We start from the raw sequence: 27,535 nt of genomic DNA, 5'->3' as shown, positions 1-27,535 counted from the left end.
ACTGTACCTTTGTGTCTTTCTACTTCCAGATAGCTAAGAAATGCAGCCTGGCCAGGGCCATGGGAGGAAGAGAAAGAAGACAGTAATAGTGAAGACACAGCATCATTTGCAGCTACTAGACACTGATACTGCACACTATTTAAACAATGGCGTCAGTTGGTAAGACTCAGTGCATGTTTAACATGTAGCTAGGATGGGGAACATGGATACTGCATTTGTCAGTTCGCCAGAGGGCAGATTGCCATTTGGGTTCTGCTGCAGGGAACTGAAATGAAGCTTTTGGTGGGGAAGACCACAGAAGAAGTTTGCACAGTGAAATGGTTGGTGGATTGGGAAGCCTACCACAGAGTTTGCAATCAATATTCAAGCAGCATAGAAAGGTCTGGTATCACCGGGCACAGGGTTCTGCACAGAGCTTGGAACCCACACTTTCTAGCGTGGTGGTGGTGATCAAGACACTCCTGGACCCTGCCACAATGCAGCAACTGATGGCTAATGTCTCAACTTCCACTGCAGCAGAAGCACAGACTGAAGTCACACAGGGGCAGCTTGGGGAAAACAGTATTCAATGGTACTTGAGGGGTGTCACAGCAGTCCAGCCATCTGTCCTCCACCACTCATCTTCATCAGCCATATACCAACCAAGCTGTGGTCACTGTGTAGGAGCTGCCAGGACATGCAAAGGCACATAACAGGCAGGCACTGAAGAAATGCTTAGGTTTTGTTTGAACGCAATATGGAATTTCATTTAGAAATTTAGTTTGGCATGGATAATTTATGGTAGCTTGAATGTTTGAACTGTGGCCAAGATAACTTTGTAACTGTCAGCGCCAGAGGGAAGATAAGGAATGTCAATGAATGGAGAATTGGAGCTACAGTTATTGGCATTCCACTCTTCCACTTAACTAAAAAGGGGTATTCAGGTTGCTGCCTCCCTTACACTTCATTCCTGGGCCTTCTCCCCAACCCCACCTCAATCTTTAGACTGGCAGATACACGACAACTCAGGGGGCAAAAGGCCAGTAATAGAATAAAAGGCAAAATACCGCAGATGCTGGAATCAGAAACAAAAACATTGTATGAATTACTCAACTTCAACTTTGAATTTCAGAACCATTTGAAATGGCAAACATTACAAGTAAACATTCAGGTCCTTTTATCATTACTAATGAAGATTACTTTCTGCTACAAGTTAAGCAATACTTTTTCTCATATGGCAGTGTTGACTGTTACCAAAATGGGTTCATTCATCTAAATGTAATGAATTGTTTGTCTACAATTAATGCAATGAGTACAGAATGTTTTTCCTGACAACCCACATCAGTTTAAGATTCCCCTGTGTGCAAACACAGGTAAGCTCATTATTATAATAACGGAGCTTTTCATTAGCGATATTCCAGCCTATTTATTGAAATGTTTCATTTAAGGGCAAGAAGGGATTTCCAATCCAGCTGTTATTGAATGAATGAAAAATAAAGCATTTTTAGGCCCAACATCATTTGAGATTAAATAAAAAGCTGTCACCCTATTCATAAGAAATAGAAGCAGGAGTAGGTCATCTGGCCCTTCGAGCCTGCCCCGCCATTCAATAAGATCATGGCTGATCTGTCGTGGCTCAGTTCCACATTCCCGCTTTCTCCCCATAACCCTTAATCCCCTTGCCTATCAAAAACCTACCAACCCGCGTCTTAAAATTATTGAGCGAGGCAGCTTCCACCACTTCAACGGGCAGAGAATTCCAGAGATTCACCACCCTTTGTGTGAAGAAGTTCCTCCTCAACTCTGTTCTAAACCACCCCCCCTTTATCTTGAGGCTGTGCCCCCTAGTCCTACTGTCCTTTCTGAGCGGGAAGAGCCTCTCCACCTCTATCCTATCCATCCCATTCATCATATTCGATCATCAGCATCCACTCTAACATTTAAAAGGCAGTGGTGCTGTGTTAAGGGTCTGTTTTCCAATCCATTACAGAACTTGCTTTTATAATGGGCAAAACCAGAAACTGCTGAAAGAATGACTTGCATTTATATAGTGCCTTACATGACTGTCAGACACATGACAAAGTCCCAAAGTGGTTTGTAGTCAGTTGAGCGTTTTGGAAGTGTACATACATAATGTGGAAACATGGCAGCCAATTTGCTGAGAGCAAGTGCCCACAAACAACAAGGTAACAATGAATAGATCATCTATTTTTTGTGATGTTGGCTAATGGGTAAATATACACCAGGACAACAGGGACACACCTCTCCTGCTCTTCTTCAAAATAGTGCCAGATCTTTTAAGTGCAGAGGGGGCTCTGTTTAGCATCTCATCCAAAAGGTGGCACCTTTGACAGTGCTGCAGTGCAGTGTCAGCTTGCACCTTTGTGCTCAAGACGCTGGAAGGGGACTTGAACTGAATGGGCAGAATTTTATGGTCTTGCTCGGGCAAGATCCTAGATTCCCCGCCCCAGGCCAACAGAGATTTCCGTTCTGGAAACCATCCCCCCCCTCCCCAATTTTGGAGTGGATGAGGTAGTAAATTTTCAGCCTTTGAATTCAAGAGGTGAGTCCGCCACGAGCTGACATTTTAAACAAAAAAAAGGCTGACTAAAATATTGTTGCTATATTGATGGTAAAACATTTCTTCCAGGCGTCTGTAAAATGAGAGCATTTGCATTAGCAGCCAGTGGAATTTACAGATTGTTCAGAAATAATTATCTGCATGAGCTTCAGAGCCTTGTCATTGTGGTCAGTTATCTCACACTAGCAGATTGGTTCCTCCAACACTCAAGCTGTCTTCCCTACCTATTGGACTAAAAATATGATTTCATTAGATGTCAAAGGCCAAGCTGCATGAATGTCCAAACGTTTAAGTTTTAGATGCAATTCAAAATGGCAGCACTGCTTTACCAATGCTAATGGAATCATCTTTCAGCAATACAATACAGCAAAAGCAAAAGCAAATGAATATGGAGTAAACTTTGAATCATTGTGTATGGTATAAAATGACAAAGTTCTTTCTTAAATTCCTCAACATTAATCTGTTGTCATAAATGCTCTAATCACAGAAAATGCTTCATCTTCAAGTGCTGAGAACATTCTGGTTAAGTCTGTGTTTTTAAAAGATGCTGATCCTTGAAGGAGGAGACTGGTCGCTGTGGTTCTTGGAAAACACAACACTTTGAGATAAGGCAACTAAGCAGTTTTAAAAGAAGCTGTAAACTTCTTGACCCTGGTGGAATGCTTACGAAGGGGTCATATGGTGGTTTAAGGCTTTGAAAAAAATCTCAAGCTTTGAAAAACTGCATTTAAAAGCTGGTAGACTCCTTAGTTTGAAACAAGTAGGATCAAGTGGGTAAAGGAGATAACAGCTCCTGAAGCTCCTGATCCAGTCGAAAGCAAAAAGCAAATGAAAGTTGCTCCAAAGTTACTCTTATGTTCTGAAACCAGCTGACTGCAAGCTTTCCTCAAAGTCTGCCTGAAAAATAGTGCAAGTGTCATCGATTGTTTCCTGCAGCCTTGCTGAGAAACCAAGCATATAACCCAGATGCTATTTCAAGGACTCCACCATCAAAGTTTATTTAATGTTATACGTAGGTTTACATTAACACTGCAATGAAGTTACTCTGAAAATCCCGTAGTCGCCTGTTCGGGTACACTGAGGGAGAATTTAGTATGGCAATGCAGCTAATCAGCAAGTCTTTCGGACTACAGGAGGAAACTGGAACACCCGGAGGAAACCCACGCAGACACAGGAAAAATGTGCAGATTCTGCACAGACAATGAACCAAGCCGGGAATTGTACCCATGTCCCTGGCACTGTGAGGCAGCACGGCTAACCACCGTGTCTACCTTGAACCATTTGTTTTTAAACAGTGTGTGTATGTGCATCAGAGAAAAAAAGTGGAAGAAGTAATTACATTTCCATATTTTGTACAACGTTAATACCCTTTGCCTTCACTAAACAAGTCTGTTTTTATAATAATCATTTTGTTGTTTATTGAAGAAACCTGGACATTGAATGGTCATTTGGAAATTAACAGTTAAAGCACATATTTTGCCATATAGCTAGCTGGAGAAATCATTTAAATATGTGACCCTTGGAGTGGTGGAATCGCTGTCGTAACATTGTAAATCCCAAGATTCAAAAACAGAACTCTGTTGAAGTCATAAAGACAATGATGCAGCAGATTCCCGAACTCGACATATGAAGGGTATTGTGTTATTTCAAAATCAGTGTCTTATTTCGGGCTCATGAAGTCAGATCAATAAAGGGTCTGATTGCTGGTAAGCATTGTCTGGCAAAATGAGTCATCCCCTTGATATGTATGCCAAACTGTTGCTGGAAAAATTTCCGAGGTGCATTAAAACAAGCTAATGTAAATACATGCAAGTGCCCTGTCAGTCCAGATCACATTTTAAGTTAAAATTCCAAACTTGCTTCAAATAAAATGGAATTATGATACATTTCAGTGTTTTGGAGAATTTACACCATAGTTGATTAACACACTGTCCTGTCACCTCACTTTAAACCCAAAGTAGATTCCTCACTCTGCCTTTCTAAGAGGTTTAATTCCTGTGGATTGCATCGTCTCTAGCCAATTTCCAAATGTAGAAGCAACTGCGCTGAAAGAAACAGAACCATTTCTTGTCAACGACCTTTCATCAGGACCATCATTGACCCAAGACGTTAACCATTTCTCTTGTCACAGACCTGTTGAATATTTCCAGCATTTTTTGTTGTTATTTCAGATATCCAGCATCGGTATTTTGCTTTTGAATTTGTAATAAGGGTGGCTCCCTCCAGAGTAAGCAATTGTTCACAATCTGGGACTCATTCTTTCAGAAAGCAAAGAGGTGGTTTTGGAAAATGTCTGGAAAGAGGCTATCTGCAACACACCATCAGGAAACTACTTTTCATTGGATCTTGGTCTGACTGTTAAAACACAGCTTCAATCCCCACACAAATTCTCATTTAATTTTTTTAATTTATTCATGGCATATGGACATTGCTGGCTGGCCAGCATTTATTGCTTATCCCGAGTTGCCCGAGGGCAGTTGAGAGTCAACCACATTGCTGTGGCTCTGGAGTCACATGTAGGCCAAACTAGGTAAGGAGGGCAGATTTCCTTCCCTAAAGGATATTAGTGAACCAGATGGGGTTTTCAGACAATTGACAGTGGCTTCACAGTCATCAGTAGATTCTTAATTCCAGATATTTTTACTGAATTTGCCGTGACAGGATTCGAACCCGGGTCCCCAGAACATTAGGTGCGGCTCTGGATTGATGGTTGAGCAATAATACCACTAGGCCATCGCCTCCCCTATATTTGCAGCTCCTTTTTAATGTTGAGGGAATGCTGGTTTAAGTATATAGCCTGATTTATCACAAGACTTTGAAACATTCATGGGATTGACTAACTAATCTTAAAAGCCAGTGAAAACTATTAAGCAGGGCAAGACAATCTTTTTGAAGTGTTTCTCCCACAGCTTGGCTTTCGTGCATACTGGGATCATATTAGGGGATCTGACGTCTGAACTATACGCTCACTTTTCAAGCTGATGCACATCTGAAACCACTTTACAAAAAATACAAAGGGATATTTTGACTGAACAATGACTTTAATTGTAAATAGCATGAGAATTATAGTAGGAACTAAATTGGAATGAAAAATTTGACGTATAAAGGAGCATCTGATCACTCTGGGCCTGATTTTACCATCAAGTCACGCCTAAAGTTGGGTGTCGTGATCTGCGCCCGCCTCCATGCCAGTTCCTCTTTTACCAAGGCCCTGAAAATGGTCATGATCGGGGCTGTGGCTGAAATGGGGGCAATGGCCATTCAAAGGGATTTGCATGCATTTAGATTGACTGAATGGGCTGCACGCCCACCCTTACCAGCACTTCCCCTTTACCCCTGTATTCGCCCATCCAGAATTGGCATGAAACAGACATGCTGTATAAAAGTCCGACTTGGGCGTTCCAGTTAGTGAGGATGTAAGTGTCGAGCATCCAACAGCTCTCTGCTGGAGATTGGTGGTGGTGGTGGGGGAGAGGGGAGGAGGGGTGGGGTGGGGTCATCTGTGATTCTGCCTGTGATTAGCGACAGGGAACTGGGAGAAGGGCCTGGAATTAGTGATGAGGGGATAAGAGGATCAGTAATGTTGTGGGAGTGGGGCAATGTCTGTGGGGGCCAGGGACAGGCATTATCTGGCCTCTGAGCGATGTGGCAAGGGAGCCGCATCCTATCATTTCTTTTCTGCGCACGTGCAGTTGGAGGCACTAATCAGAGCTGCAGGATTTTGGGCATGTTAAGCCCCGCCAACAGGCTTCTGCAGCGTGATTTGGAATTGCTAATATTTTTCCAGGCAGAGTGGTCATGGGGGCACCTGAGAACGGATCTAAAAGTCGGATCTGAAACGTTCCCAGTTTCAAGTCCACCCAGCACTTAGAATCAAAATGGTAAAATTGGGCCCACTGGGTCTGCTTAGAAGGATGAGGTGGATCTCATTGAAACTTAAGAATAATGAAAGGCCTGGATTGAGTGGATGTGGGGAAGATATTTCCATTAATAAAAGAGAGTAGGATCTGAGGGTACAGCCTCAGGGTAAAAGGATGGCCCTCTAGAGCTGAGATGAGGAGGAATTTCTTCAGCCAGAGGGTGGTGAATCTGTGGAATTCATTGCCACAGAAGGCTGGGGAGGCCAGGTCATGGAGTGTGTTTAATACAGAGAAAGATCGGTTCTTGATTGGTAAAAGGATCAAATGTCATGGGGAGAAGTGGGAGAATGAGGTTGAGAAACATATCAGCCATGAGTGAATGGCAGAGCAGACTCAAAGGGCCTACTGGCCTAATTCTGCTCCTATATCTTACGGTCTTTTGCACAGCTGTCACAATGCATGATTATCCTGCGCCTGTTGATTGCAATATAGGCAAACACACCAGCTTAGAGTTGCCTATTCATTTCCAAAATCTTTATATCCAGCCAGCATGACCCATGCTGTTTCATCACAGGGTGGATAGTACCACTTTAAAAAATGTAATCTCGCACTGCTCCAAACAAGCCTGCACTTTTAATGGAGAAGAGCAATGTGGCTGGAGCTGTGTGGCTGAGGATTGTGGTCAAAGAGACTCTGACTGGCCAAGAGAGTGAAGCGTAGCACAAGAGGTGTGGGGGAAGAGCAGGCTCCAAGGTTACACTGCAGATCTTTGTGAAGGATGTGGGAGGAAGGGGGAAGAAAAGATCTTCCAAATACACAATAGAAAAAGGCAATGGGGACTGATAGCTATGATGGCCAAAGCCAGGATTTAAGCCCCAAGAAGCTGGACATCAAGACCTCAAATGAGCTGTCAAGTTCAGTCAATGTGTCTTCAAATGCCACATCCCACCAACTGTACTGCCAGTCTCACACACTGCCCAATGCATAAGTACATTAGGAATGAGTCCTGATTACTAGGGATTTTTGGCACGTGTATTGGTGGCCAGATTTTTATCTGGCCCTGACTGGCATAAAAAAGAATTCTGATGAGTGTGAGGATATTACGAGAAATAAATTGTAGTTGTCCCATTTCGAGTGAACGCGAGTTCACAGCCTAAACTTAGGTGAAAATTACAATAAGGTCCTGGTTATGGCTGGTGGGGGAAAATGGAAACATTGACTATAAGGGATGATATTCCACAACTGGCAATACACGTGTTGCTGAATGGAGTAGCTTCTGAACTGTGATAACCTTCATATTATACATTTGATGTTGAATGGTTACAAAATGTGGAAAACATTCCATGCGACAGTCATTTAAGTAGAAATAAAGAACAAAAGAATGATCAGCTACACCGTACAGGTTTTTGCAACTCATTAAAATCTGGCCCCATTAGGGATCTTCATGACTACCACTAACAGAAATTGAGCCGACATGAACTCATGATCTTCTGTGCCATAAATGATTCGATGACTTACAACTCCTCAACACTGATTAATGCACTGTATGTTACTGAGCCCAAGTGACAAGAAATTAATCTCAATCTCATGTCTTATTGTGTTTAAAATGACCCTGCAATAATTTTTATATCTCAAATTATTGTCTGATACCAGCTATTCTTAGCACTGATACTCATTTCTGCACAGTGCACAATCTTCACTAATTGCCAAGGCCTATGCTGTACCAAGTTACCTGTGCATGGCCGATGTATCAACTGGGAGGATTACCGTCATTCAATAAATGAGATTTATTGATTTACAACTGAAAATGTGGCTCAAAGAGCTGTCAGAATTCAGTGTGCAACACTGGCATTGTGATCTCATCATATACATTCTTGCTTCTAATGTCATGGAATCTCTACAGTGCAGAAAGAGGCCATTGGCCCATCGAGCCTGCACCAACAACAATCCCACCCAGGCTCTATCCCTGTAAACGCACCCATTTACCTTGCTAATCCCCCTAACGTTAAGGAGCAATTTATCATGGCCAATCAACCTAACCCACACATCTTTGGAGCGTGGAAGGAAACCAGAGTACTCAGAGGAAACCCATGCAGACACGGGAAGAACATGCAAACCGCACACAGATAGGTACCGGAGGCTGGAATTGAACCCAGGTCCCTGGCGCTGTGAGGCAGCAGTGCTAACCACTGTGCCACCCATAATGTGTGCTTTATCACATTTTTAAAACATGCAAACCAATCTTTAGGGTCATTGAAGGGTCATATGGACTCAGGACATTAACTCGGGAGACAGAAGCACAAGATGCTGCCAGACCGGCTGAATTTATCCAGCATATTCTGTTTTCTTGATTGTCCTGGACTCTGAAGTTGCGCACAATTGATTGGTTCTAATTGACTAAATCCAGTCAGCTTCAATTATCTGGATTCCCACAGGGGTAAACATGAACAATAGTCTTAAAGGGACAGCACAAATTAACAGAGGCAACTCAAGATCAACCTCGTTTTATATAGTGCCTCTATTGTGATAAAACATCTCAATAAGGCACTTCTGTAAAAATGTCTTAAAGCAAAATCTGACGTCAAAGCTGCATCAGGAGATATGAGAGCAGGTGGCCAAAAACTGTGTCAAAGAGGTAGATTTTAAGGAGCGTCTTAAAGGGGGCATGAAAGACAAAGAGAGGAGAGGCTTAGGGAGAAAATTTCAGACAGATCTTAGCACATCAGCAGCTGAAGGAACCACTGTCAATGGTGCTGCAATTAAAATTGGTCAGGCTTAGAGGCCAGAATTAGAGGAGTGCAGATATCTGAGGGTTGTGGAACTGGAGGAGATTCCAGAGGTAGTGAGGGGTGAGACCATGGAGGGATTTGAAAAGGAGGAGAATCTTTTTACTAATGTAGTTCAGCAAACACAGAGATGGAATGGGACTCAGTTGCAAGTAGGGACACTGGCAGCAGAGGTTTGGGTAACCTAAAGTTTATGGAGAACAAAATGTGGAAGGCCAACAATGGGAGCACTGGAATTCTCAAGTCTAGAAGTAACAAGGACATGGGTGAGGGTTTCAACAGCACATGAGATAGAGCAGGGGTATAACTGTGTGGTACTATGGAGATAGAAGAATGTGGTCCTAGTGATGCCAAGTACACGTTATTGGAAGCTCATCTCCAGGTCTGTTCCAAACAGTTCGATTCAACCTCAGATTGCCAGGGAGAGAGATGGATACAGCAGCTGGGAAATGGAACAGGGACAATGGTTTCCCCAATATTTAATGGAAGGAAACCTTTGCTCTTCCTGTACCGGATGCTGAAGGAGCAGTCTGATAATTCAATAACAATGGAGAAGTCGGGAGAACCAGAGCTGGGTGTCAAGGGTCTATGTTAAAACAAATGCTTTCGGATGATGTCACCGAGGAGCAGCCCATAGATGGGAAAAAGGAGGGAACCAAGGATACACCTGAGAAAATGGTATGGGAGCAGGAAGAGAGGCCATTGCAACTCTGACCATGAATAGATTAATAAAAATGGAGCCTGGTGAAAGTAGGTTCTCACGGCTAAATGAAATGGAGCGATGTTAGAGAAGGATTGTGTAGGAAATTTTGTCAAAGGATGCAGGGAGGTCAAGAAGGATGAGGAGGGAATGTTTGCCTTTGTCACTGTTACCTAGGATGTCCATTGTAATTTTAATATGAGCTGTTTTGGTACTGTGGCGGGGGCAGAAATCTAATTGAAGATAAATTCCTGGAGAGATGGTCACGGATTTGGGAGTTTGCAATATATTCAAGGACTTGAGTGTTATGAAACCCAACTTACCATAATCATGAGCACAGAGATCAGGATCTAAAATTGTAACAAATCTCGGACCTCCTACACATGCACAGACAAGGGAGCGGGCTGTGCTAGTCCAGTTCTACATCAGTCATGTCCTTTGGGCTGAGGACTGGCCCAGTGCACTTGCACAAAAGAAAAAGGGAACAAAAACCTGTGTCCGGTGAACAGGGTGTACGGTGCCAAGGACAGTTAGTACCCCAATTGGGAGACAAGGGAGGGGGACAGGGAAAGGTCTCAGGAAGTGTCCCTAACAAGGGAAAATGGAAGGAGACAGACAGGGGTTTCAAAAGGAAATCCCAGGGAAGGAGCAAAGAGAGGGCCAGAAACAGATCCCCATTCAGTTCAGAGAGGAGCAGGGAAATAGGTGTGGAAAGGGCTAGGCTTCCCTTTGGAGCTATAGCATTCTGCTCAGTGTGACCAAAGATTGGAAGGTGTGCCTATAATTTAATCTCTGTGTGTCTACACAATGCCGGTGGGAAACAAGGGGAATGGAACTCGGGAGGCAGGACCTTCACCCTGCCAGATGAGCTCTTGTTGATGCCATCTGAGTTGCTGTTTGAAGAGGACTCAAAAGAAGCCCTGAAGATGCAAGAAGGAGTGGAAGATTGGTGACCCCATGCTGCAGGTTACTGGGGCAAAGACAACCCTTTGGTGCAGTGGCCAGTGCTTGGCATGGTCAAAGCACTGAAATTGGACTTGCAAATTGGTGTATTCAGGAATCTAGTGGCACGGAATCTCCTGGGAGAAGAGATTGAGGTGAGCCATCCTTGAAGCTGTCCAAGTTGGAGTGACTGTTGGAGAGATTTCCAAGGCGAGGTCTTCGAAGATAAAAATCAGAAAGCCTTACGAGAAAGATGAGTTTCAGTAAGACCCACAGTGTGACTGATGTCTGGGTGTGTTATTGAGGAATCTATGGTCATGGACATCATTTATTGTCCAGTGTGACATATCTGACCACAGTTTAGCCTATTAATTCATATGCACCCCCTGTGAGAGATTACGGGAATGGATCCTGGGTGGGATTGTGATCAGTGCAGACTCAATAGGCCAAATGGTCTCCTTCTGCACCGTAGGCATTCTATGATTCTACCTCACACATATCCATAATGTTAGTGTATTAGATAGACATTATAAAAAGTTTTACCTTTCTGACCTCGAGTAACAAAATTTATCTTTGTTTGTTCAAAGCCCATGGAACCTTGTGGCTTTATTCACCGAGTAACTGTCTTGAATTTCAAACTAAGAATGAGTTTAACTAACTGGATTTCACCAAGGATCAAAACAGAAGAGAAAAGCGACGCTGGGGATGAAAGTGGAAATTTAAAAACATGGTGGGGTCAGGAGTTGGTCCTTTGAAGATTGTGCTGATAATGGCAGATTCAAGAGAGACAATATTTGGAAAGAAAACCATTAACAATATTGACCTGGAGGTTGAGTGATCAGTGTTTAAGGGAATAGGGTCAAGGTAACATGAGATGGGTCTCGTGGACAGGGGGAATTCAGAGAAGGTTGATAGGACAGAAATTAGCGAACAATGCAAGTTCAGAGCTAATTAGAGGGGAAGAGACCTTTAGAGGAAGTTTGACCTGGTGAGCTAGTGGAAATAGGGAAGTAGCTGATCAGATGACCACAACCTTTGTGGTAAGATAGCTCATGAGCTCCTTGCACTTGTTGGTGTAGAGACAGGGATGAGTTGTTTAAGAAGACATTTTGCAGTAGAGAAACAAAGCTGGGGTTTATCTTTGCATTCCAGGATGGGCTTGAATTAGTGAGCAGCCTTAGTAGATGAGAGCAGGATCCGATAATGTTTTGTGGTCCAGCCATACCTGACAATGAATGTCCAGCATCCTTTCAAGACTGCATTCCTTGGATTTAACGGAATGGTGAACTGGGCCACATGAGGGTGAATGGCCAGGGTGAGAGAGGGAGTAATGGTATTTATTATTGGATACCAGGGCATCAAAGTAGAGCTGAGGGTGTGGTTGAGTAAATCAGTAGCTGCTGAATGTTACGGCAAATGGAGGGCCAAAGGCTAGACAGCTGGGATTTTGTAATTGCCTTTGTAAGTGGATTGGGAGGTAGTTTGTTCCAAGGTCAATATGGAAGGAAATAGGGTTAAAATGCAGCAGAGATATGTGGACAGAAAGCAATTTAAAGAAGTGATCAAAGATGAACTTGTGTGACTACTGCAATGTGAATAGTGAGGCCACCTGGGATGGAAAAGTCAAGGGGAAACCTGTGAATATGGGTTGGGGAATTTACATGGAAGGAGAGATTAGGGGGTAATAGGAGGTCAGTGAATGCAGAAAGGGCCATGATGAACTGAGCTGGAGATTGAAATCAGTTCTGATGAGAAATCAGCACAGGCTGAGGGGGGAAAGCAGTGAAGATTTCTGGGTGAGAACATTTTTTTATGGCGCTTGTGTGGGCTGTGGAGAATGAGGATTCGACTTAAGAAGGTTGGAACATGGCAAGATACTGAAAAGAGGGAAAGTGTTGGTGGAGTAGGGAGATAGGCCGAAGTGTGATTTGATGATAAGAACCACACCACCACTGGAATTGTCTGGACAAGGCAAGTGAGAGAAGGTAGAACTGGGCAGCAAGGCTTCTCTTGGGGGAAAATGGTGTCAACACCTGTCAGTCAGTTTTGTATCAGGGCCAAGATATTAGGCCAATCATCTGTAGTCGGTTAGTGAATGATCGGGGCCTTTTCACAAATGAACAAACATTTGAAAAGGGAGATTTGGAGTGGAGTGCGAGACCTGACCTGCTGGTTAGAGTCATAAGGTCAGGGGTCAGGGTGAGTTGGAAGGGGTAGAGAATGACAAGAACACTTGATGTTAATAGTAAAAGGACAGGAGATAACAGGAGGCAATCCAGAATTAAAGTCAGAGTTTCCATGGTGGCAGCTGCACATTATAACAATGATAATACAGTATGTGGAATAATATCACAGGAGACTTGTTGGTCAATAGAAAATAATAAAAGTCTAATTTATCAAGGACATAACAGAGTAAATGACTTAGCTCAGTAGTGATTAGCTATTATCTAATTGCCCTGGGTTGTCATGCAGCTTCTTACAAATTTTGAGTCCAATAATTTATTTTACAGTAATCACAGCCAGACCACACTCAGCTGCCATTTTATCATATTGGTGCCAAGATTCAAGAAGCACTTCGCACATTTTGCAAGTTTTGTGGATTGAAACCACATACACATTTTGAAAATGGCATGCTCATATTTGCGGTCAATCTGCGGTCCCACATGGGCAGAATTTTCCCATCCCGCCCACCATGGCAATCCTAGTGGATCATGCAAAAGGTCCATTGATCTTGGGCGGGATTTTCCGGCCTCGGGGTGAGTGCAGCTGGAAAATCCCGCACAATTATTCTTTTTGAACTACACAGGAAAACACAATGGGCAAAATTGTTCTATTTGGTCGCTTGTCAGAATTAGCAACACCGCAAACTCTGTACAGAACTCTACACTTGAAATAATCTGCATCACTTACGTGTGGCACGGTGGTTAGCACTGTTGCCTCACAGCGCCAGGGACCTGGGTTCAATTCCCAGCTTGGGTGACTGTCTGTGTGGAGTTTGCACATTCTCCCCATGTCTGCATGGGTTTCCTCCGGGTGCTCCAGTTTCCTCCGAAAGTCGTGCTGGTTAGGTGTATTGACCATGCTAAATTTTCCCTCAGTGTACCCGAACTTGCACTGGAGTGTGGCAATTAGGGGATTTTCACAGTAACTTCATTGCAGTGTTAATGTAAGCCTACTTGCGACACTAATAAATAAAATTAACTTAAATTTAAGTACCAGCAATGTCTAAAGCCAGGGGAAATTACCCACTTAAAGAGAAAATTATCCCATCATTTTACATAATAAATTGAACCTTGTAAGGAATGTGGCGTTGATGTAGCAGTTTAGCCATAATCTTACTGATAGGCACAGCAGGCTCTCGATGGGCTGAATAACCTGCCCCGATTTCTTATGTTCTTAAGAAGGGGCAGAGCCAGGGAAAATGGTACACAATAAGAAAAATGGCCACACACAGAAGAACAAATAAGTCTAGGATGTAACTAGGTGAAGTATAAAACGTGATTACATTATAGATATGTATACCCATGCAGCACTGACATATCTTCTGGATCTTAAATGTCTTTCACTTCTCTCCATTTTTTGCCATTTCCCCATTGATTAGTACTGATCCTCTGCCAGGGTTACATCAGGAAATTGGGAATACCACTGTGCAGCCCCAACCACTTCCAAATTCTTGACAACCACAAGAATCCAACATCAGCAAAGAGAATCTATCTTCCTATCCTGCTCTGCTTTAGACTTGCCTTTCAGTAAAGTTACAACATTTGGGTTTAGCAAAGCAGATGGAGTACAGAGACATCCACTCCACATTAGCTCTCCTTGTGACACCTGCCAAGCTTATTTTAATAAGCAGATGACTCTGTTGTCCACACACAAATTCAAGTCCAGCAGAAATATTTTACTTGACCTCTCCATGATGTTGTAAGACAGAGGATGAGATTTTTCTCCGATTTTGGCAAGGGTGTTTTTTTTGCTATCTCGTGTAGGACTTTGGAAAAAAAATGTAGGCAGGCGTGGGCCTCCAATTTGCCTGCCCCGACTACTCAGCAAATCAGCAATCCCGGTGCCATTTTTAAAGGCCTCTCCAGCAGACAGCGAACATACCAGAAAACAATCGTCATCACCACCCCCTGGCATGACCCTCTCTCCCAGCGCTGCATCACGTCTGAACTCCCCTCTGAGAGCAGTTTGACAGGTGCAAGTCCTCTAAGACCAGTTATGTTTTGCACCATTCTGACATTATGCCAACATGGACATATTAGATCACTGTGGACACTCAGGTGCTGCATGGACCAGAAGGTGGGGGTAGTCTCAGACATCTTCAATCTCTCTTTACACGAATCTGAAGTCCCTATCTACTTCAGGAAGACCACCATTATCCCGATACAAAGAAAAGCCAGGCAGTGTGCCTTAATGACTATCGTTTGGTAGCTCCGACATCCATCGTTATGAAGTGCTTTGAAAGGCTTGTCATGGCACGAGTCAATTCCAGCTTCCCGGACTACCTGGATCCGTTACATTTTGCCTACCGCCACAACAAGCCCGTAGCAGACCCATTTCCTTTGTATCTATACTCAATCCTGGAACACTTCGATAACAAAGACACCTATGTCAGACTCCTATCTATAGACTCCAGCTCAGCCTTTAACACCATTATTCCTGTGAGACTCATCTCCAAACTCTGTGACCTGGGTCTTGGCTCCTCCCTCTGCAACCGGATCCTTGACTTCCTAACCCACAGACCACAATTAGTAAGGATAGGCAACAACACCTCCTCCACAATCATCCTCAACACAAGTGTTCCACAAGGCCGTGTCCCTAGTCCTTAGTATACTCCTTATTCACCTATGACTGTGTGGCCAAATTCCCCTCCAACTCGATTTTCAAGTTTGCTGATGACACCACTGTAATGGGTCAGATCTTAAATATTGATGAGATGGAGTACAGGAAAGAAATAAGGAATCTAGTGGACTGGTGCAACGACAATAATCTCTCTCTCAACATCAGTAAAATGAAGAAGATTGTCATTGACTTCAAAAAGCGTAGTAGAGGACATACCCCTGTCTACATCAATGGAGATGAAGTAAAAATGGTTGAAAGCTTCAAGTTTTTAGATTTCCACCTCACCAACAACCTGCGCTGGTCCCCCCATGCCGACACTATAGTTAAGAAAGCCCACTAACGCCTCTACTTTCTCAGAAGCCTAAGGAAATTTGGCATGTCAGCTACAACTCTTACTAACTTTTACAGATGCACCATGGAAAGCATTCTCTGGTTGTATCACAGCTTGGTATGGCTCCTGCTCTGCCCAAGACAGCAAGAAACTATAAAGGGTCATGAATAAAGCGCAGTCCATCACTCAAACCAGCCTCCCATCCATTGACTCTGTCTACGCTTCCCATGGATTGGAAAAGAAGCCAGCATAATTAAGGACCCAAAGCACTCTGGACATGCTCTCTTCCACCTTCTTCCATCAGGAAAAAGATACAAAAGTCTGAGAACTCATACCAACCAATTCAAGAACAGCTTCTTCCCTGCTGCCATCAGACTTTTGAATAAACCTACCTCGCATTAAGTTGATCTTTCTCTACACCCTACCTATGACGGTAACACTATGTTTTGAACTCTCTCCATATGTAGAAATGGTATGCTTTGTCTGTATAGTGCGCAAGAAATAATACGTTTCACTGTATATCAATACAGGACATAAATAGGATGCAGGACTGGGCGGAGAAGTGGCAGGTGAACTTCAACGCGGATAAATGCGTAGTCGTCCATTTTGGCAGAACCAACGGGATGAACGAGTACACTATCAAGGGCAGGAGTCTTAGTAGTGTTGAAGAGCAGAAGGATCTTGGGGTCCGGGTCCATAGGACTCTTAAATTGGCCTCGCAGGTGGAAGAGGTGGTCAAGAAGGCGTATGGTGTAATGGCCTTCATTAATTGAGGGATTGAGTTTAGGAGTCGGGAGGTAATGCTGCAACTTTATAAGACCCTTGTCAGGCCTCATTTGGAGTACTATGCGCAGTTCTGGTCGCCTCACTATAGGAAAGACATAGAAGCTATTGAAAGGGTACAGAGGAGATTTACAAGGATGTTGCCTGGACAGGGAGGCATGCCTTATGAAGTTAGGTTGAGGGAGCTGGGTCTCTTTTCCCTGGAGAGACGAAGGTTGAGAGGCGACCTGATAGAGGTTTATAAAATGTTGAGAGGAACGGATAGGGTGGATTCTCAGAGGCTATTTCCCCGGGTTGAAATGGTCGCTACGAGAGGACACAGATTTAAGGTGCGGGGAGGAAAGTACAGAAGTGATGTTAGGGGTAAGTTTTTCACTCAGAGGGTGGTGAGTGAGTGGAATCGGCTGCCATCAGTGGTGGTGGAGGTGAACTCGCTGGGGTCTTTTAAAAGACTTCTGGATGAGTATATGGGGTTTTATGGGATTGGGGGTTATAGATAGGTGTTGATGTGATCGGCGCAACTCGTGGGCCGAAGGGCCTGTTTGTGCTGTAGTGTTCTATGTTCTATACTATAATCATAAATCAAATCAAATATTTGTTGACATGGAGGTATGATTCTGGCATATGGGCCCAGTAATATGATAATATATAACAATGAAGTTCCCAACTTTGAATGCAGCCTGCCACTGACAGAGGGAGTGGTGGGGCGGGGGGAAATGATTGCTTCCTAATTTCACATCAACATGAAATGTAACTTTGGCCATCTTACGATATTTTCTGCTCTCATCATCAAACCTATCCAGCGCAAACGGGAGCAGAAATCCTGTCCGGAGCTCTGCAAAAATTGATTGGCGTTTAAGAGGAAGTAGTTCTTGCAATTGTGCCTCTTTTACATGTAAGTGGCAGCAACATGACTTGCAATTACATTGAACCCTCACAGAATTGTGTGATTCCTATTTCCTGTCTGAAATAGCAATGAATTCCCTTCAATAAGATTTCAATAATACAATAAATATTGGTTACATTCAAGAACTCAATACTATTTTCCCCAGAGATTACCACCATTTATCTCAGATTCTAAAAGAAATCAGATTTGGCTGTTAAGTATTTTCACTCTGGTCTGCCTTCCAATCCAACCATCATAGTAACTCTCCAGATAATTATCACACATCAACAGCAGTATTTAATGGGTCTAAATATAACCTTATTGTGCTCAATGTATATGTTTGAAACAGGCACATTAGTGACCAACTGAGTGCAACAAAGGCCAACATGGGATCTCAGCCACTATTAAATTCGTCAAAGCCTGTTTTGGAGCAGGTTTGGGTCAAACTCTCGTTTCAGACCCATGTCCTAAAACTGCTGCCTTACCCGGATGTTGCAATGGCATTCCACATCTTCAATAGCCTCACCAGCACTCCTTTAAGGAGACACTGGACATTTCTCAAACACCAACCTCAAATTTTGATTTGTTTTTAGCATTTTATGGAGCAGGAAGAAGTGACTTTTTGTTCACCCTGCCGTCCCAGCGGAAGGAAACCACATGTTGGTGAGGGCTCAAGTGACAATAGAGCAATCTTATTCTACATCCTGTTTAACAGCATTTCTTACTGAAGTAGAAGATTGATTGTACTGTGGGGACCGAATTCTCCACTTCCACCAGTGGCAGGAATCGTGGCAGACGGGGCCACTAAAACTGGTGCAATAGAAAAAGTCAGCTTCCTGCCAGCAGGACAGTTGTTTGGTATTTTGTTCTCCTGGCTTTGAGGTGGGTTAATGGAGGGTTGAGTTTTCCGCTGATCTATATTGTATGTCATGAAAGGCCAACTCACCAGAATTACACTCCCCCTCCAAATTAAGTGGCCTGCTAGTGGGTAATTATAATGGTCTGTTTCACAACTATACGTAAGGGCCTTGCACATAATGATTTTCACCACTGATTTGCAGGTCAGTAGAAGATGCTTTTGCCTACCTTGACCAGCATTGCTACGAGGTATTGGGTGCCTCTATTACACATTGTGCCAAGCTGAGCATGAAAGCAAGATCAGAGGGCGGGAGTGAGACTGGGGATGGATTAAGGTAAGGGAGAACAAGAGAAGGGAGGGGTGAGACAAAGGCATAACTCATGGGAGGTGCAAAATACAAGACCAAAAGGGGAGACAATGGGGAGGCGATGGCAAACTGATTCAGTCATTGGGCTAGTGATCCAGAAACTCAGGATAATGCTCTGGGCATCCAGATTTGTATCCCACCATAGCAGATGGTGAAATTTGAGTTTAGTTCCTTTCCAAATGGTGCACATTCAGGTGGGAATCCATTATCTTTGGTGCTATGTACACATGTTCTTAATTGACATCTGACCCTTACAGCCATGTTAGAATGGATGGAGGGTCAAATAAACAAGGGCTATATATACTGCACAGAGGCAATGTGAACACTACAATCTGCAACTTAATGGATTTCAGTGCCTTTCAATTTTAATTTTACCTTCACTGCCCTTATTGTATCTGCTGGAATGACTTTCCCGAGGTGCCACCCCCACAGCTCTGATATCACAACCTGACTTTCAACACGGATTCTGAAGCTGTCTGCAGTCTGGGAGTGGGGGATGGAAGATGTGTGAAGAGAATATTTGGAACTGTTACCAAGCAACGCCTTTTACAAGATTCATACTTAGCTCTCACTGACATAACTCATGGTTCATATTTTTGCCCCACCAGATGAAGTAAACTTATGTTACCAAATTCTCACTGTAAATCAGTACATTATTAAATATGCTACATATCTACATTTTTTGTAATACAAATATTTTAAAGATACAAGAAGGCTATTATATTAAAGGGGAGCATGTTCTGCTCCAGTTTACAAAGCTCTGGTTAGACCACATTTGGACTGTGTACATTTCCTGGAACCACACCTTAGAAAGGATTGGCGTTTGGAAGGAGTGCAGCACAGATTCATTGGACTGTTACCAGTGCTCCAAGGGTTAGATCATGAAGAGAGATTATGTAAATGAGACAGGTAATTCTGGGAATACGGAGGGTTAACAGGTAAGGGTTTTGAAGAGACGATTTGTCCATAAATGAGACTAGGACAGAGAAACATAATCTTATCAGATCCAGGCCATTCAGGAGAGCAGTTAGGAAACACTTCATATAAAAAGAGAGATACAAAAGTGTGGAATTCCATTCCATAAACAATATAAATGATAGAATTTATTTATGAATTGAACTATCAATCCCAAATTAAAGTTATCAGAGGAAAATATAAAAGAATATGGAGTCAATGCAGGTGAATGGTGTCAAAAACAAATCAGTCATGATCTTACTGGATGGCAGTAGAAGCTGGAGGGGCTGAATGGCCTATTCCTGTGTTCTGAAGAGAGTTCCCTCCATCTTGTAACTATTTTATAATCTGTTACATGGAATTTTAATTCTAAACATCTTCAGTTACCATTTTGTGTTCATTTACTAATTTCAATGTACATTTTTGTTAAATGGCTGATTTGATTTGTTTCATTCATTGTTTCATATTGTCCAATTATGTGGTTCTGAGAGTTGGTCATGCCAAACAGACCAAATGCATTGGTGTTGTTGTGGAACCTGAAGTCGTTACTCTAGTCAGAAAGGGACATTAGATTCTGGATTGCCCCAGACTATCCAATGAATCTAAAAGCACCTAATTCAAACCAGTACTATGTAAAAGGAATCCACAGAAAGTGTAAGTGGGATCTAGAAGATGCCCATCTATAGTGAGCCCTGTTGCGTTTATTGAAGCCTTCTTGCCATGTACCACATGGAGACATAACATAGCAACATGTTCAAAAGGGAAAAACTCATCAATATATATTGCAAGCCTACACAATTTATCACATTTTCTTTCAATGAAACATCTCAGTTTACAATTTATAAAACTTAACAGCCTCAAAACCTTCCAGCTTGTCAATTTCCTTTTTTTGAAACAAATTAAAATTTCCTGTTTATCGCCTACACTTTGTTCCTAAGGTTTTGTTTCATATCTCAGTTCACTTTTATTAAAGGAAGTACATATTGTTTAATTTGCCACATCTTTAAAATGTGTATCTCATTCTCAAGTTGTATTAGAAACACAGAATTCCTACAGTGCAAAAGGAGGCCATTCAGCCCATCGAGTCTGCTCCAACCACAATCCCACGCAGATCCTACTCTTGTAACCCCTCATATTTACCCTCCTAATCCCCCTGACATTAAAAGTAACCCACACATCTTTGGACTGTGGGAGGAAACCGAAGCACCCGGAGTAAAGGCACACAGACATGGGGAGAATTCGCAAACTCCACACAGACAGCGACCCGAGGCCGGAATTGAACTCGGGTCCCTGGCACTGTGAGGCAGCAGTGCTACCACTATGCCATCATGCCACCAGAAAAATATGCCAGTTGCAAAGTCATTCACCCTAGGAAGTTTTATAAACTTCTATCAATATTCCTCTGTGGTTTCTTTTCTCAAGGAAGAAAGGGTGCACACTTCTCGCTCCTCATTAGTCATCTAGTCCTATGGTTGAGCACTTGCCAATAAAATTATACCCCCTTTGATGCAGAGTCGCAAAATCTGCCAAAAATCCCCTTTGTGATCACAAAGCCACAACTCATCTTTGAATTTCATATGATATCCTTTCAGACATGGATCTATGTTCGGATGCTTCCTCTTCTCCATCTACAAGCTGCATCTCGGTGAAATAAAGACAAAAGAGTCGACTTCCAGAGGTATAGTGGCGATACACAGCTTTTCATCACTTCTTTTGTCCCTTTCACACTCTGTGTTGGTGGAACTGCAAGGCCAACATCCAGCCTTGGATGCATGAGCCGCAGCTTCAAAACAGCTAAACATAAAGACTGAAACCATTACTTTTGGCCCTAAACTCTCATACCCTCGCTAACACATTTCATTTTCTTCTCCAGCCACTCTCACAAACTGAACCTTCGTACTCTTTGACCCCTAAGCTGAGCCTCTGACTATCTTATTGAGAGAATATTCTTCCCATGTCAGGGGACCCAATGGCGAAACTGGAAATGCGCGGCACTTCCACTCAAACCTGGAGCAGCTAGCCCCGTGCAATGATGAAGCAGCCAGCCAATTAGATATGCAGAAGCAATAGCCCTGGCCAATCAATGCCAGCCCCGACGTTACCTAATAGGGTCGAAGATCCGGGTGCCATATTTAAATGGCACCCATTCAAGCAACCGTTCCTTGTCATCCAATGGCAACTGTCTGTGTGAAATCTGGATGCAATGAGGATGTTTGATCCATCTGTTCTGGCAGCTGGAGCTGGAACCCCACCATCCATTCCCTCACGAACACTAGTTTCTACTTTCTTCCTGTTGGGGGTGGAATCCAGCTCCCACGTCTCCCCACACGCAAATTTTTCACCCCCTTTGCTGCACTAGGTTATGTAGAGCTCAGCACGTCACCAAGATCTGGAGACTCTCTGTGGAGAGTACTCACGTTAAATAAAAACAGAAATGCTGGACAAACTCAACAGGACTGGCAGCATTTGTGAAGAGAGAAAGAGAGGGTGGGATCCTCCAATCTCGTTTGCCAGCAAGAAGGGAGATTTTGGTGCTCTGCCATAACTCCATTCACTGCAACACAATAGGAGAACCCCAGACGCGGGTGAGGTTGGAGGTTTTTGGCGAGAGTTAATGCTTCAAGTCTAATTATGATTCTTCTTCAAAACACTTCACGACCTTGTCTGCTCCTTCTCTGTAACCTCCAACCTAAAGCTCGCATTAATCTATCTGTTCTTCTGACCCGTGCCTCTTCTGTATCTTACCCCCTGTTGTTCCACATTAGGCAGCCATTCCTTGTAGCTACCTGGGCATTGCAGAAAGGAATTCCCTCCATAAGCCCTACAACCTCTCCCACTGTCTGCAAAGCCCACCACGACCACTTTCAATTCATTGGCTTGGCTTCCATTTATTATGTTCTAAGTGTTTTGAGACAATAATCCATATTAAATTTAAGTTGATGTTGCTGCTAAGCAAATCGCTTCTCGACCTTTTGGCTAAGATTAAGTGTAGTATTGAAATGCTGTGCTTGGTTGAAGTCATTAGGTTACATTTTAGCTTCATTTGAAGCAATTTTTAAAAGCGGCATCTTGGCCTTTTGGCTAAGATGCAAGTAAGATCAAGCCTTGGAGGAGGAGCTATGCCTACTCCAATCAGCTTGGATCATGTAGATCAAGCCCAAGACAGGAGGTGGGACACCTGTCTTGTTAGCTTGGATCGGGAATGTCCCAACTTGTTGAGACTCTGAATTGGACTTGATTGGATTGAATTGGAATAAGAAACAAAAAAAAAGTTGTTTTTATTCATCCAAACACCAGGCTAATGGCTTTAGTGAGCCTTTGTAAAACCTAACCCCTGCTTTGATCCCTAGTGTGAATATGTTGAATACACATTCCTTATTATCTTTCCTTTCAATACATCTCATCACTTTCCCTCTACTTGCAGACTTGTGTACAATCAGAATGAGAGCTCAAATCAATAAAACAATAAAAAGATACAGAATGTTAATTTAAGTTACTGGACTGGATCAGTACCCCTGAGCTAAGGAGGGGAATATGTTCTGGAGTGAAGCTCTTAATTCCTATCCAGTGGCTCCTTCTGATTTATGCTTTTCCTTGATAGCCCAAATGGCTAAATATCTAGTAGTGCTCACTCTCCAGTATCACACGCACAAACAATATCCCAACTGGAGACTGCTAGCGGATGTAGAAAACTACTTGAATTTCTGATCCTAGGGTTAGACGACCACCAATTCATGTAACAGACTTGAAAATCCATTGTTATTCTGGTGTCCCCTAAACTGGAGCCAGGTCTGTATATCACAAACTTTCCATGACAGGGATTCCTACACATGTCTATAGTGGGTGCTAATTATTGAATTTAATGTTTCTGTTAGCTTTGTCTGGAGAGAAAAAGAAAACTATACACAGTATTCCAAAACATGTCAATATCCATCTTGTGCTATACCCTTAACTGATGATTTCAAATTGGTCTCAGAGTAACTGCATCAAGCATAATTGACTGTACTTCATCCTGTGTTGTATAGTTTAACATGCTGTCTGCAGGCAGGCATAACTCTGTACTGCTGAATGTGGTTTCATTTGGCACAGCAAAGGTGGGGGGATGGGAGATATTCACACCCACCATTGCACTTTAGCAAGATGCTATAGTGTCAGCAGCCAGCCAAGAGACAATAGTAAGAGTCTTCACAGTTGAGACATTTTGGGCTTAATCTGCCCTTACTGGGCAAGAATTACTTCAGTGACACATAACAGTTGCAAGCACATGGACAAAGTTGACATGCTGAACCAAAGGCACTGCATCGTTCATAGGTGGCATGATGGTTGGCACTGCTGCCTCACAGCTCCAGGGACCTGGGTACCAATTCCGGCTCGGGTCACTGTCTGTGTGGAGTTTGCACATTTTCCCTGCGTCTGTGTGGGTTTCCTCCCACAATCCAAAGATGTGCAGATTAGGTTGATTGGCCATGCTAAATTGCCTCTTAGTGTCTTGTGTAGATTGGAGGGATTGGAGGGTAAATGTGTGGGGTAGTGGAGGTAAGGCCTAGGTGGGATTGTTGTCATTACAGACTTGATGGGCCAAATGGCCTCCTTCCGCAATATAGGTTTTCTGTGATTCAGGTATGTGATTCATGCAAGCTGGTGAAATTTCAACAAAACCATTTCATTAGGAGAGAAAAACCACAACCATACTCTGTAAGACTGTACGGGATTTGCCTCTTTAGTTCTACACTTCTGCATCATGGATGGATTCCAATGCTTTGCCGTGCTTAAGAATTCAGGTTTAACTATACTGAAAGTGATTATGTTTAATGTGACGAAGATAAAAATCATTGAGATACCAATTGACAAGAACTGTTTTGACAAAACGTAGAAACCACTGGAGAGTTGCAGGGTTCAGATCATGGCAGGTCAGTAGTGAGGATGTTTGCACAATGTTCAGCACCATACGTGACTCTTCAAATACTGAAGCATTCCATTTCCAATACAGCAAGACCTGGACAATATTCAGACTTGGGCTGATAATCACACCACACAAGTGCCAGGCAACAACCATCTCCAACAAGAGAGAATCTAACCATCTCCCCTTGACATTCCGTGACATTACCATCATTGAATCCCCCACCATCAACACCTTGGTAGTCACCATTGACCAAAAACTGAACTGAACCAGCCATACAAGTACTTTGGCTGAAAAGTTTGCAAAGAGTAACTCATCTCCCAACTCCCCAAGTCTGTCCATCATCTACATACTCTGGTTGCCTGGATGAGTGAAGCTCAACACCATCCAGACAAAGCAGCCCACTTAATTGGCACCCCATCAAGGAATGTTCACTTCCTCCTCCACCGACATATGATAGCAGCAGTGTGAACCTGCAAGATGCACTGCAGCAAATCACCAAGGCTTCTTCAACAGCACCTTCTGAACCAATAGTCCAACAGCTAGAAGGACAACAGTACTGGATACATGGGAATATTACCAAGTTACCTCCCAGGGCACACACCATGCCGACTTTGAACTACTTCACCATTCCTTCACTGCCAGTCAAAATCCTGAAACTCTTTTCTGAACAGCAGAGTGGGCACTGTGCTCCTATACCACATGGACTGTAGTGATTCAAGAAAATTTCTCATCATCACCTTCTTAAGATGGAAGGATTGTATGACCAAGTTGGAGGAGGAGAAGTGGCTTGCATGTAATTAGAGTCTGTTTTTGCATGAAAATTATAATTGGTAACACACGTGTACTAACAATATGGGTATCTTCAAGGGATATAGAATGGGTTCCAGCTGTGAAAAGATCACATGGTATGGCAAAATGTGAGTGGTCACTGAGTACAAGACCTGAATGGGAGAGTGACAATGGGCAGACATTTGTGGAGCTGATGGTGTTGCAAAGAGGAGATCTGCTGGCATGGTCATGTAACAACTATATTCAACTGATACTAATGACTGACAGAGAATAAAAAGTGTTACTAAAATGGACAAATAAAGAACATAAGAACATAAGAAATAGGAGCAGGAGTAGGCCATCTAGCCCTTCGAGCCTGCCCCGCCATTCAATAAGATCATGGCTGACCTGTCGTGGCTCAGTTCCACATTCCCGCCCTCTCCCCATAACCCTTAATCCCCTTGCTTATCAAAAACCCATCAACCCGTGTCTTAAAAATATTTAGCGAGGCAGCCTCCACCACTTCAACAGGCAGAGAATTCCAGAGATTCACCACCCTTTGAGTGAAGAAGTTCCTCCTCAACTCCGTTCTAAACCGCCCCCCCATTATCTTGAGGCTGTGCCCTCTAGTCCTACTGTCCTTTCTGAGCGGGGAGAGTCTCTCCACCTCTATCCTATCCATCCCATTCATCATCTTATATGTCTCAATGAGATCTCCCCTCATTCTTCTAAACTCTAACGAGTACAAGCCTAGTTTATTCAGCCTCTCCTCATAGCTCAACCCCCTCAACTCCGGTATCAGCCTAGTAAACCTCCTCTGCACTCCCTCCAAGGCCAAAATATCCTTGCGTAAGTGCGGCGACCAAAACTGCACACAGTACTCCAGCTGTGGCCTCACCAATGCCCTATACAGCCGCAGCAAGACCTCCCTACTTTTATATTCAATCTCCCTCGCTATGAAGGCCAGCATCCCATTAGCCTTCCTGACCACCTGCTGCACCTGCAGGCTGGGTTTTTGCGACTCATGCACAAGGACATGCACAAATAGCCAGGGATGGATTAAAATATTGCCCTTCTATTCATGAGGCTTGAATTGAAAACAGCTGGATTCATTTATGCTGATGGCCTAGCCCAAAGAACTTGGAACCTCTACTTAATATGGGAAATATTAATATGGCAAATGTTCATCCTGGAGTTCAGTTACTAGTGGTGTACCGCAAAGATCTGTTTTGGGGCTACTGCTGTTTGTCATTTTTATAAATGATCTGGATGAGGCTATAGAGGGATGGGTTAGTAAATTTGCAGATGACACTAATGTCAGCGGAGTTGCGGACAGTGCGGAAGGATGTTGCAGGCTACAGAGGGACATGGATAAGCTGCAGAGCTGGGTTGAGAGGTGACAAATGGAGTTTAATGCGGAAAAGTGTGAAGTGATTCATTTTGATAGGAGTAACAGGAATACAGAGTACTGGGCTAATGGTAAGTTACTTGGTAGAGTGGATGAGCAGAGAGATCTCAGTGTCCATGTGCATAGATCCCTGAAAGTTGGTACCCAGGTTGATAGGATTGTAAAGAAGGCGTACAGTGTGTTAGCTTTTATTGGTAGAGGGATTGAGTTTTGGAGCCATGAGGTCATGTTGCAGCTGTACAAAACTCTGGTGCGGCTGCACTTGGAGTATTGCATACAGTTCTGATCGCCGCATTATAGGAAGGATGTGGAAGCATTGGAAAGGGTGCAGAGGAGATTTACCAGGATGTTGCCTGGTATGGTGGGAAGATCTTATGAGGAAAGGCTGAGAAACTTGATGCTGTTTTCATTAGAGAGAAGATGATTAAGTGAGGGATATAAGATGATCAGAGGATTAGATATGGTGGATAGTGTGAGCCTTTTTCTCGGATGGAGATGGCTAGCACGAGGGGACATAGCTTTAAATTGAGGGGTGATAGATATAGGACAGATGTCAGAGGTAGGTTCTTTACTCAGAGTAGTAAGG

At 43.3% G+C, this 27,535-nt stretch overlaps 1 protein-coding gene across 3 annotated transcripts in view; it reads right to left on the bottom strand.

The window, feature by feature from the left end:
- Positions 1-27,535, bottom strand: part of LOC145352597 (guanine nucleotide-binding protein G(I)/G(S)/G(O) subunit gamma-2) — a 77,648-nt gene that overhangs the window by 34,728 nt on the left and 15,385 nt on the right. The window lies entirely within an intron of this gene.

Source organism: Carcharhinus amblyrhynchos, chromosome 14 (assembly GCF_965287045.1).
Source record: "Carcharhinus amblyrhynchos chromosome 14, sCarAmb.v2.hapA, whole genome shotgun sequence".
NCBI classification, from domain to species: Eukaryota; Metazoa; Chordata; class Chondrichthyes; order Carcharhiniformes; family Carcharhinidae; genus Carcharhinus; species Carcharhinus amblyrhynchos.
Note: the sequence above shows the minus strand (reverse complement) of the source record. Positions and strands in the feature narration are given on the sequence as shown.